This window comes from Physcomitrium patens, chromosome 3 (genome assembly GCF_059467195.1).
Source record: "Physcomitrium patens ecotype Gransden chromosome 3, ASM5946719v1, whole genome shotgun sequence".
Lineage (NCBI taxonomy): Eukaryota > Viridiplantae > Streptophyta > Bryopsida > Funariales > Funariaceae > Physcomitrium > Physcomitrium patens.
In genome coordinates this window covers 23,658,902-23,669,405 of record NC_143412.1, presented here as the reverse complement: position 1 = coordinate 23,669,405, position 10,504 = coordinate 23,658,902, and the positions used below count along the sequence as shown (strand labels likewise).

The 10,504-nt window shown below is 34.7% G+C and overlaps 1 long non-coding RNA gene across 1 annotated transcript; it reads left to right on the top strand.

Annotated features, from left to right (window-relative positions):
* Positions 1 to 916: 916 nt before the first annotated feature.
* LOC149989602 (uncharacterized) lies at positions 917 to 3,446 on the top strand. The gene is made up of 2 exons (XR_016502398.1): positions 917 to 2,000; positions 2,513 to 3,446. It is a non-coding gene; the product is annotated as an uncharacterized LOC149989602 (long non-coding RNA).
* Positions 3,447 to 10,504: the final 7,058 nt, after the last annotated feature.

Below are 10,504 nucleotides of genomic sequence, written 5' to 3'. Positions count from 1 at the left end.
ATGCACCAGCTGCTTTTCAACATCTCATGAATGATGTATTTCGTGAATTCTTAGACAATTTTGTCGTCTGCTACCTAGACGATATCCTGATTTATTCTAAGAATGTTGAAGAACATGAAATACATGTTCGTCAAGTATTACAAAAACTCAGAGATGCAGGATTGTACGCCAAGATGGAAAAGTGTGTATTTCACACTACTCAAGTTGACTTTTTAGGATACATCATTTCAAATGATGGTCTTATGATGGATTCTAAGAAAGTCCAAACAATCATGGATTGGAAGATTCCAAAGACTGTGAGAGATGTCCAATGTTTCTTGGGATTTGCCAATTACTATCGGATCTTCATCAAAGACTTCTCACGAGTTGCAGCTCCACTTACACGCTTGACTAGTAAAGATAAATTCCAATGGAATCAAGAAGCGGAAGCAGCATTTGAAGCCTTGAAGACATCGTTTGTCTCTGCACCAGTCTTATATCGTGTTGACTTTTTCAAGGCATTTTTTATGGAAGCAGACGCATCGGATTTTGCCTTGGGTGCAGTTTTATCACAAATGGGAACAGATGACAAACTTCATCCGATAGCTTTTCATTCAAGAAAATTCTGAGCAGTCGAGATCAATTATGAGATCCACGATAAAGAACTTCTTGCAATCGTGGATTCCTTTCAAGAATGGCATCATTATCTAGAAGGTGCTTCTAGTCCAGTCACTGTGTATACAGATCACAAGAACCTCGAGTATTTCATGTCAGCACGCGTGTTGAATCGTCGTCAAGCTTGTTGGAGTATGTCTTTATCAAGATTCGAGTTCATTATCACTTATCGGCCAGGAAAACAACAAGGTTTGTCCGATGCCCTGTCTAGACGTTCTTATTTTGCACCAAAAGAAGGAGATGCAGCTTTTGAGCAACAAAAAATGGTCCTCTTGAAACCGGAGCAATTTCATCTCCGAGCAGTGAAATCAACATTGACTGTTGATTCAACTTTTCTCAAGCAAATCCAGTCCAGTATGTCCTCAGACCCTCTTGTTCATGATATCGAGAATAATTCTTCCAAGTCTCATGATTCTTCTAAGTTCGAGTTCAAGAATAATCTATTATATTTTGAAGGACGCCTATATGTTCTAGAAGGAAAAGCACGTTTGCGTGTTCTTCAAGCACGTCATGACTTTCCAGCAGCAGGGCACTTTGGATATAATAAGACTCTGGAACTCATATCAAGAGATTTTTGGTGGCCACAAATGTGGAAGTCAGTCAAAGACTTTGTACAATCATGTGATATTTGTTCAAGATCAAAAATTCCTCGACATCGACCTTACGGACTTCTTCAGCCATTACCTATACCAGAACAACCATGGTCTTCTGTTTCTATGGATTTCATCACAGATCTTCCAAACTCAAGATCTTATGATTCTATATTTGTGATAGTAGATCGTTTCACCAAGATGGCACATTTTATGCCATGTACAAAATCTATCACAGGTGAAGAAACAGCTAAGCTTTTCATTGATAATATCTATCGCTATCATGGATTACCTAAAGATATCATATCGGATAGGGGAACTCAATTTGTGTCGAGATTCTGGAGAACTCTTTTCAAGATTTTAAAAGTGGACATAAAGCTATCTTCAGCTTTCCATCCTCAAACTGATGGACAAACAGAGCGCGTAAACCAAGTCTTGGAACAGTATTTAAGGTGTACCATCAACTACCAACAAGATGATTAGACAAACCTTCTGCCATTGGCAGAGTTTGCTTATAATAATACGGTACATTCCTCCACGCAACAAACACCTTTCTTTGCCAATTATGGCTATCATCCACGACTTGATACTTTTGATTTTTCAAAAGTTGATAATCCTGCAGCAGAAGATATGGCAAATCGGTTGTCAGAGTTACATGCAATAATGAAGGCGCAGTTGAAGAAAGTTCAAGAACGACAAAAGATAAATGCAGATGTATATCGTAAAGAGCAACCACAACTCAACGTGGGTGATAAGGTATAGCTACTTCGTCGCAATATCAAGACCACTCGACCTTGTGACAAATTAGACTATCGTAGGCTTGGCCCCTTTTCTGTTTCTGAACAGATCAACCCAGTTGCATATCGGTTACATCTACCGGAGTCAATGAAGATCCATCCTGTATTCCACGTGTCTCTTCTTGAACCATATAAGACAGTGGATATACAAGGAAGAAGACAAATGCCACCGCCTCCTATAGAAGTAGATAATAATGAAGAATTTGAGGTGGAAGAGATATTAGACTCAAGGCGGCGCTGAAATAAGCTGGAATATCTTGTTCATTGGTGCGGATATGATATTAGTGAGCACACATGGGAGCCATCCAGGAATCTAGCAAATGCATCAGCTAAAGTCAAAGTTTTTCATCAACGACATCCATCAAAACCAAGATGAAAACCTCTCTTATAAAAGAGACAAGATTGAGGCAAGATAACATTCAATTTCCTATCCTTGTTTGTAACTTCTTTGCATTTTGTGACGCTAATTAGATGGAGAGCCAACAACCAGCGGATTCAACTCAAGAACCTTCGTTTGCTGACTTACCGGATGAGACATTGCGATTGTCACAACCTTCAAGATGACGCAACCGAAATGAAGACCCTCAAGAACGACATGTTCTTTCTCGAATAGATGGTGAGATACAACGCGTTTGGTATCACGACCTTGGAAGAGATTCTCGATGTTTGGTGATATTATTGGAGATAGGAACGACTCCTCATGGTGTTTCAAATGTATTATTTGAAGGAAGTTATGAAGGCCTCAACAGTGATCAAATAACAGGGTGGTCTTCTCGCCCTGGAATGGGACACTATCGATGGCTAAGAGGACCCATCAACTATCTTCGAAGAGAACAAAGATCAGAGTATGTAGCAAATACAATTCGCCGCATATTAGATTTTCTCAATATATAATCACCGCTCCTCGTGGAACTCGTCCCTAGAAGGGGGGGTAATGTCACGGACATACATATAATTACCTATATGAATAGATAAAAGTATATAAAAGTAGATTAATTGTGTAATATCTTCTAGAGAAGCTTTTTAGAAGCTTCATAGATGTTGCTTTGACTTTATAGGAGTCTATAGTTGACTTTTAGGTTAGAAACTTGGTCAACAAGTTAGCCATGTGCCACGCATGTTGGAAGCTTAAAGAACAAGCTAACTACGTGGTCCATCCATAGAAAACTTGCCTTGCAAGCAAAGGCATGTGGCCTAGAAAGTCAACATATATTGGAGGTCTTATAGAACATCGCCACGTGGCTTCTAGTTAGATAGTATATATAGAGGCAAGAGTGAAGCCTTCTTCACTCTTGTCAACTCCTTTCTTGCTTCTAGTCTAGTTTCAAGGGTCTCTAGTTTTCTTGTATTTTGGCAATAGCCATTCCAGTTTCTTTCTTAATATACATATTTCTATTTTGTCCTATTTCTTTTTGAGAAAAGTCTCACTTACTCTTTAGCTTTCATCGAGTTCTTGTCCCTGACACATCCTTGAAAACAATTGAGAGTATAAGTGGAGCAAAATAGAATTATGGAGCTAGGATACAAGCTTGGAGCATAAAAAAGAATTCAATAGTTTTAAAAAGAATGTAGAAGAATTTTGACATTTGAAGATGATGGATAATTTTGAAGGAAAAAATGTTAATGGAACTAAAAAGGCAAGTGCCAATGATTTACTCTTGGCTTTTGGTATATTCATGGAGAGATAATAAAGCACACTGTCGTAGCAAGAGTCTGCTTTGAATAGATGCAAGGTGCTTCTTTACATTCAAATTAGATCCAATTTGCATAAAATCTTTTTGAATTCCCCTTTGATCATCTTAACACAAATTTTCATCTGTAAATTTATTACCAATCATTTGATATCACCAAAACCATAGCAGGTACCTTTGAAAGTAAAAACCTTAGATACTTAAAAATAAATTTAACCATTTCTCTCAAATTAGAGTTTCAATTAATATGAAATTTTAGGTATAGGCTCTTTATATCATAAGTATCATGTACACAAAAAAAGAGCTTCAAATTCATCTTGAAGCTCAAGTTCTAGCTTAAAACCAAAACCCTCTATTTTTTTAATTTCTTCAAAACCTTAGTTTTACTTTGCTAGATTTAACTAGCCATATCTCATTCATTTTAGTCCCAATTCTATCAATCTTTGGACATCAAATGATTAACTTGAAGTCTAATTTTTAATCTAATTCTCCAATTTCTTGTTTGTATCTTAAAATTTTTAATATACATAGAAAAGTGATAGTATGTATCAAATTAGTGGTGAGATGGACATACAATTGAAGAAGGTTCTAAAAGATTTTAGAAGGTTCTAGGAGGTTTGAAAAGATTTTGAAAGATTTCAATAGATTCTAAAAAAGTTCTAGAAGGTCATGAGAGGTTCTAAAAGGTTTTAGAAGGCTTTAGATGATTTAGGAAGTTGCTAAAGAAGAATCTTAGGCTTACTTTGTTCTCAAGCCTTATAGAAACTTCTCAAGAAGCTTTCTAGGACCTAGTATATATAAGAGTCGAGGTTGAAGGAATCCTAAGTCTTGACAACTCACTTCTTGTGGTCTAGCCACAACCTTCTTGTCTTGTATTTAGTTGTTGTTTTAATGTCGAGTTAATTCCATTCCTTGGTCTTGAATCATTATCTTGTATACGGTCCCTAATAGCTTGTCAAGACTGCCATAAAACAATATTAGGAGCTTGGTCTTTCTTGACAGAGAGTAGATTATCCTTCTTCTTGAAAGTACTATAGCATTCTAGAGGTTGTGAATTACCCTCTTATAGACTAATATTGTTCTTTTCTTAATATTCTTTTGGTTTTTTTTCTTTATATCATAGATCAAATTTTTTTCTTTTGAAGGCATGTATTTTTTTAATTTTTTATAGCAAAAGGTAGAAAAGTCAATGTAAAAAACTCAAAAGAGATCAAGTTAGAGTATATTATTAATGCTCTTGAAGCATTGAGGATTAGGACAGAGACTTTGTTGAAGCAGAATGAAGAATTATATATGACCATACATAATGGTCAAGGAGCTAGAGTGCCTCAACCACCACATCAAATCGTAATAGAGATTTCAAATTCTCAAATGACTATATCTATTTCAAACATGGGAGATGCATCCACTTAAGGCAATGATCTGACAACAATAACAACAAAAGAATTAAGGATCAGTCTTTTGAAAAAGTTCGAAGGTACCCGCTCAAAATTTTGTGGCTTTATAAACCAAGTAAGACTAATCACCTTGCTTCAACTTCAACAATATTCTATTGAAGCCTCTTATATTGGTTTGATTGGAACCTTGCTCTCAAATCAAACTTTATCTTACTTCGCCTCATTATTTGAAAATAATTCTCTTATATCATACAATTTTGAAGCATTTTTGGCAGCATTTGCAAAAGCATTTGGTGAACATGATAAGGTTTGTTCTTCAACAACTGAAATTTGAAGCCTTCAACAAAGAACCCACTTTGCATCAACATATGCCTTAGATTTTTGACAATTAGCATGTGATATAAATTGGAGAGAAGATGTATTGATGAACCAATTTCATTGGAGATTAAGAAATAATGTCAAGGACTTATTGTTGTCTATATCAAATCCTCTGATACTCAATAGAGCCATAAGTCAAGGTGTGAAGTATGATAATTATTTATTTCAATGACAACAAGATAAACGTTCTTCAATTATGCGACATGTATACACAAATTATTCTGCAGCTTTTTCACCACTCAATTCTAATGAGTAGTTGAAAGTAAAAGTTATGCAAATTGATATAGTTGCTTCAAACGTCTTTTTGAGCAAGAAAAAAAGCATCAAAGGGAACTTAATCTATGCTTATATTACAAAAAACCTGGCCATAAGGTTAATAATTATTCAAAGAAATGTCAGCATACATATCAAATGAATGTGTCTACATTATCAAAAGCATTGCAGGAAAATAAGGACATTCAGCCATAGTAAGAACCATGAGGCTGAATTTTTCACTATCACAAACCAAAAAAGATCACGTATTCTCTACCAACCCTTCTCATTGTTTTATTATACATGTATAGTTAGGAATCACAAAACTAGATAATCATACATTACTTGACTTAGGAGCCTCTACATACTTTATTGATGATGAATTTTTTAAATCATACAAAATCTATATAGTCAAAAAATCCAAAGTCATACATGTAGAAGTAATAGATGGTCAATCTTTATTCTCTGGAGATGTCACTCATGAAACAATTCTATTAGAAATAACCTTTGACAACCATAGCAGCCAAGTAGTATTCAACGTCATTAGATCATCATCAAGTCTAATCATTTTAGAACTCTCATGGCTTAAAAAATATAATCTACAAATAGATTGGATATCATGAAAGTTAGAATTTCTTCTAGTAGATCATAGAATCCTTAGAACTATAAAAAAGCTTCTAACACCCAACAAGACAAAACTTAAATAATATTTATTTATCAGAGCTAGAACATTTGTGAAGGAGGCCAAAAAAGGTACTACATTTGTTGTCTATGCAAATCCATAATCGGAACATGTGGTTGCTACAACAATAATTCCAAAGATGTATAAGGATTTTACACATGTATTTGAAAAGAAAAATGCGGATATCTTGCCAAAGCATTCTCCTTACAATTGTGCGATTGACCTTCAAGAAGGTGCTCAACCACCATTTGGATCCATGTACAATTTATTCTACAATGAGCTTGCAGCTTTAAAAGAGTACATTGAAGAAAATCTGGCTAAGAATTTTATTCAACATTCCAAGTCACCAATTGGTGCTCCGAAATTATTTGTAAAGAAGAAAGATGGATCCTTACGAATGTGTATCGATTATCATAGTCTTAATAAAATCATGATAAAGAATCAATATCTATTGCTATTGATATCTAGATTTCTTGATCAACTTAGCCAAGCAAAGATCTTTACAAAGATTAATCTACGAGACATATATAACTTGGTACACATTAAGGAGGGAGATGAATGGAAGATAATATTTTGTACCACATATGGACATTTTGAATACAATGTCATACCTTTTGGACTTATTAATGCTCCAGCTATATTCTAATATTTAATGAATGACATATTTTGTAAGTAGCTTGATGACTTTGTTGTGATCTATTTAGATGATATTTTCATCTTTTTTCAAGAAATTGAAAGACCACAAAAAATAAGTCTGCCTTGTACTAAAAAAACTACAAAGTATTGGATTATATGCAAAACTGGAGAAGTGTATATTTCATGTACCTCAAGTCAAATCTGTTGGATATATTATTTTCAACAAAGGCCTTTTCATGGATCCAAAGAAGGTACAAGGAATCATCGATTGGGCAAAGCCAAAAACTATACGTGATCTATAATACTTTCTTGGATTTGTAAACTTCTACAAGATTTTTGTTAAGAACTATATCAACATTGCTGCTCTACTTATGTGGTTGATATGCAAGGACAAACTAGACTAGGTCCTCAAAGCAAAGAAAGCTTTTCAAAGCTTAAAAGATGCTTTTATAACAACTCCAATTTTGATACATCCAGATTTCAACAAGCCTTATTTTATGCAGACCGATGCTTTAGACTTTGCATTGGGAGCAATTTTATCACAATATGGAGAAGATGAAAAACTTCATCTAATTGTATTCCATTCTGAAAAATTCTAATTGACAAAAATTAATTACAAAATCCACAATAAAGAGCTACTTGCTATCATAGATTCTTTCCAAGAATGGAGCTACTTTTTTGAAGGCTCTTTTTATTAGGGGATTATATATATAGATTATAAGAATCTTGAATATTTTATGTTAGTCAAGTATTGAACCATCACCAAGCACATTGGAGTATATCTTTATCACGATTTTACTTTTGTATCATATATTGACGTAGGAGCCAACAAAGATTATTAGATGTATTATTAAGATGTTCTTATCTTAAACCAAAAGAAAACAAGGCACAAAATGATCAACAATGAGAAACCTTCTTAAAACCTAAGCAATTTCATCTTTGAGCAACCAATGTATCAATGCTTGTAGATTTATCATTTCTTGATCAAGTTTGTAAAGCCTCAAACATGGATCCTCTTATTCTTCATATCAAGCATCTTGTGAACAATCTTTCTAAAGAATATTCTAAATTCAAGTATGAAGATAATCTCTTGTTCTTTGAAGAATGTTTATTCATTCTTGAAGGACCAACTTGTGTGTACGTTCTTCAAACATGCCATGACTTCTCTACAGTCAGACATTTCAAATTCAAGAAGACCTTAGAACTTCTGTCTAGAGACTTTTAGTGGCCTAAAATGTGGAAGGATTTTAAAGAATTTGTACTATCATGTGATACTTGTTCAAGGTCAAAGAATCCTCGACATCAACTATATAGACTTCTTCAATCCCTTCTTATTTTAAGACAACCATGGTCATCTATCTCTATGGAATTTATTACAAATCTCCCACCATCAAATTCATTTGATACTATCTTCATAGTTGTTGATTGATTGACCAAGATGACATATTTTATACTTTACAAGAAGTCAATTACTAATGAAGAGATGGCAAGATTTTTTTATTGTCAATGTCTATTATTATCATAGATTGTTAGACAATATTATGTCAAATCATGGGCCATAACTTGTATCAAGGTTTTTGAAGGTACTTTTCAAGATTCTTAAAGTTGACATTAACTTTTCTTCTACCTTCCACCTCCAAACTGATGGCCAAACGGAGTAGGTCAAGTAAATTCTTGAGGAATATTTGAGGTGTACCATGAACTATCAAGAAGACAATTGGACTTTCTACTTGTCGTTGGTCGAGTTTGCATATAACAATACAATCCATGCATCTATGCAACAAATACCATTCTACTCAAATTACGGTCATCATCCAAAGTTGGATATAATAGAGCCTTCAAAGTCGGCAAATCTAGTAGTAGAGGAGTTTGCTATGAACATGGCCGAACTTCAAGCAACCATAATGACTCACCTAGAAAGGGCACAACAATGTTATAAGCTTCTAGCATATGAATTGAAGAAGGAACATCCTCCATTCCAAGTTGGTAATAAAGTATGGCTTCTTTGGCACAATATAAAAACCAACAGGCCATGTGATAAGTTGGACTACCAAAGGCTGGGACTATTTATAATTCAGAAATAAATTAATTATGTAACTTATTACTTGGAGTTACCTTCATCCATAAAGATTCATCCAATATTTTATGTTTCACTTTTGGAAAGGTATAAAGAATCAAACATACTACGTCAAAGACAACCACCACTTCCTATAGTTGAAATCAATGATCATGTTGAATTTGAGATAGAAGAGATATTAGATTCAAAGATAAGACATGGAAGGCTTGAATATCTAGTCTATTGGCACAAATATGATATCAACAATTGCACGTGGGAACCAATTGGGAATCTTATAAATGCACAAATGAAGGTTCAAAGGCTCCATCAACAACATCTATCCAGACCAAAAGTGGCAAAATAAAGAATAATAGGTTAGTAAGATAGCTTCATCATGAAGATTCTTAATTCTTAGCTTCATAAAAAAGGGGAGGAGGCAACCTCTGAAGATGCAATTGTTGTCAAATATTTAAAATAATATAAGTCAGTAGTTTGAATTCATGACCATAGCTTGTTTATATTCTTTTGGTCTTGTCTACTTTATATGATATGGATAGTCAAGAGATAGATGCCTTGTTGATCATACCATGTCAAACAAGTAGCTCGCAGTGTCGTGTTGTAATACGAGTATACCGTAAAAATATAAAGAAAGGGGACTTTTATTAATGTTCAGTTACCTCGAATATTGGGAGCAACGACCGATTCCAGTGCCAATATTCAGGGGCCAATTCAGACACTCCATCACAATCGGTTAGGGCATACTTACCAGTAACGAAATGCTCCGTTCGAGTCCAATAGTAGGAGTCAACAAAATCGAAAGGACTAAATCGATGACTGAGCAAGCCTGACATGAAGGACCAATTTGATCCAATTACGGGAACATGCAGGTCTTACTATGGACCTCTTAGCCAATATGAGATCTGAATTGGTCGGGCAACTCATCGTGGTCCCGATTATGGGGGTTTCGATTCCGTTTCAGGTTGTCCTATTCTCTCTGTCGTTTCAGGGAACATTATTTTTGGAAAAAAAAAAACCTTTTAAAAGGCAAAAAATGGAAGAAAAAGCTCTGAAGGTGGAGCCAATTCCGGATCTAAGACGAAAGATTGAAGAAATTCAAAGGCTAGGGTTTGAAAGAGGGAAGAATTAAGATTAAAGGGGAGGATAGGTTAAGAAATGAAGGGGGAAGAATCAAGGTTTTAAGGGGGGAAGAGCTAACTTCATGCTTTGGGGAAAAAAAACAGAGAATTGGGATTTTTTTTTCTTCATAGGATTTTGGGAAGACTAAGGCAATTGTTGCTGAAAGTCAGTGTTGTACTAGTGAATTAGGATTTTAATGAAGTGGGTGTAATTACTCTTGACTGTTTTGTGAAA